The sequence below is a fragment of the Pinus tabuliformis genome, chromosome 4_1 (genome assembly GCF_031772625.1).
Source record: "Pinus tabuliformis cultivar Carrire ecotype Pingquan chromosome 4_1, CPIR1, whole genome shotgun sequence".
Taxonomy (NCBI): Eukaryota; Viridiplantae; Streptophyta; class Pinopsida; order Pinales; family Pinaceae; genus Pinus; species Pinus tabuliformis.
This window is the reverse complement of record NC_142303.1, coordinates 937,672,124-937,674,209: the sequence shown is the minus strand read 5'-3', so window position 1 is coordinate 937,674,209 and position 2,086 is coordinate 937,672,124. Positions and strand designations below refer to the sequence as shown.

Sequence of the window (2,086 nt, the reverse complement as noted above, 5' to 3'; positions counted from 1 at the left end):
ATTTCTACAAGGAGGTTGCTTGGCTTTTTCATGTGGTATAGCACCATTATTCATCGCATGAGGGTTTTGGATTCATGTATAATAGAGGTTTTTGTTGGGTTTTGGCTTCAGGTACAATAGAGGGGTTTTTATTTGTGCCCGTTCTTCTTTATTTTGGTTTCTTTGGGGGTTCCTTAATGGTTTTGTTTCCCTTTTTAACCTTTATAACCACTTTCATAGTGCAGACATGGTGGAGAATAATATGGAATCCCTGACCACAATTCTTGTTATTTGTCTTAGCGGTGAGGGTTTTCTTACATCCTTCAAGTAATATCCAGAGTTAGGGGTTTTACTTCTTTTTTCTTCTTCTTTCTACATGTTTACACTAGATGCATGCAACAATGCTGAAAGTCCTAGTGCGTTTAGAATGATTTTGTGTAGCATGTAGTTTCTCTCTCTCATTAATGTGTTGTTGGAGTTGGATTGAGGTATGAAGACAATTTTTACCATTTTTAGAAGGAAATATAAGAAAAATTAGCAAGGCTCATGCTACGATATTCTTGTGACTCGAGATTCTTTTGGTTTCTTGCATAGGGGCTTTGATGAACAATAGTTATCATTGACCTTTTTAAAGGAAATATTCCTTGACAATGGTCTTGTAGCCATTCTCTCTAAGTAGTTTTCCAATACCTATATTGACACTCTAGGTTTCTTGAAAAGGGGTTTTTATCCATAATAGTTATCATTAAACTTTTCAAAGGCAATATTCCTTGACAATGGTCTTGTAGCCATTCTTTCTGGGTTGTTTTCCAATACCCTTACTAACACTCTAGGCTTTGGTCTAGTTTCTTCATTTGATGCTGCAACATGTTTCTTAGCTGTAGGGATTGCCATTATCTTCTCTACCTAGATAGAGAATTATAGAGGTCCTTCAGAGAGTGAGGATCTGCTTACTCAGTTCAAGGGTGTTACCATAACTATTGATTTAGATAAGTGTTCAAGCTCTTATCTTCTCCAAATATATGGCCAATTTTGAACTACCCATAAGATAGATGGATGATGATATAAATTTTCAATATGTTGAGTTTTGACAACTATGATGCTCATTTTGGCTAGTAGATTATAAGATTTCATTTGCTAGGAGCTATATAGTCCTTATTTGAAGGTTCAATGCACACATTTGTATTTATTTGGACACTTGTTATGAGCCCAAATGAACAGGAAATTCCTCACAGGTTCATGTTTGCTAAATTTGTGTTGCCTTGAATGTTGGGAAGTTCCCTTGCCTCTCGATCCTTGGCTCGCCAAGCAGTGAAGGTTGAGAGGTACATGCAGATTGTGTTGTTATTGTTGGATCCCTTATCCTTTCTCTCATAACTATTGTATGTCTTATCTTTACTATCCCTTCATGTCTTCTGATAGAATTTACATATATGAAATGTCAACGTACTATGGATCTGAGCACATTTTGTGCACTTGGTATGAGAAGTTCTTTTTAGAGCCCAATGTAGAAAAGGATGGAAGCATTACATTAGGAGGGTGTCTCCAACTTCTTTGCTTTTGTGTGTTTGAGGCATGTGTGGGAAATTTTTGGACCTAAATTATGAAAATGTGATCACAATACATTCCTAAAGAGTCCAAGAGCACAATTCATTTGAACATATTTGTCGGTGTTGTGCTCTACTAAGGCCATAAGACCTAATCTCATTTTTTCATATGGATATCTTTGGAAGAAGCATTGTATTGTATATAAACAAGGATTAATAAGCCTTAAGTATGGAACTTTTTGGGGACTTGGATTTATCTTAAGAATTATTTTGTGTTTTTGATTTTATAAATCTTTATTTCAAACAGATGTCAACTTGTTACAGGGATTATGCATGCAGTCCCCTCATTTATGTGGTCTTAATAAGATTTAAATTTTATTTTTCTTGCATATTTCAGCCTTTTGATTCAATTTGGTAGGATTAATATCTTCTATGTTTGTATGTAGGAATTATTAGTGGCTTCCATTCCAAATATTATTGGGTGGCTTGTCATGTTTTTTCTTAAAGGAAAGTTAAACTATCTTAGGGGAGGGTTTTCTCTAAAATTGGAAAGTTTCCAT

General features: G+C 35.0%; 1 pseudogene; it reads left to right on the top strand.

Annotated features, from left to right (window-relative positions):
- Positions 1 to 226: 226 nt before the first annotated feature.
- On the top strand, positions 227 to 1,666 carry LOC149179221 (uncharacterized; annotated as a pseudogene).
- Positions 1,667 to 2,086: the final 420 nt, after the last annotated feature.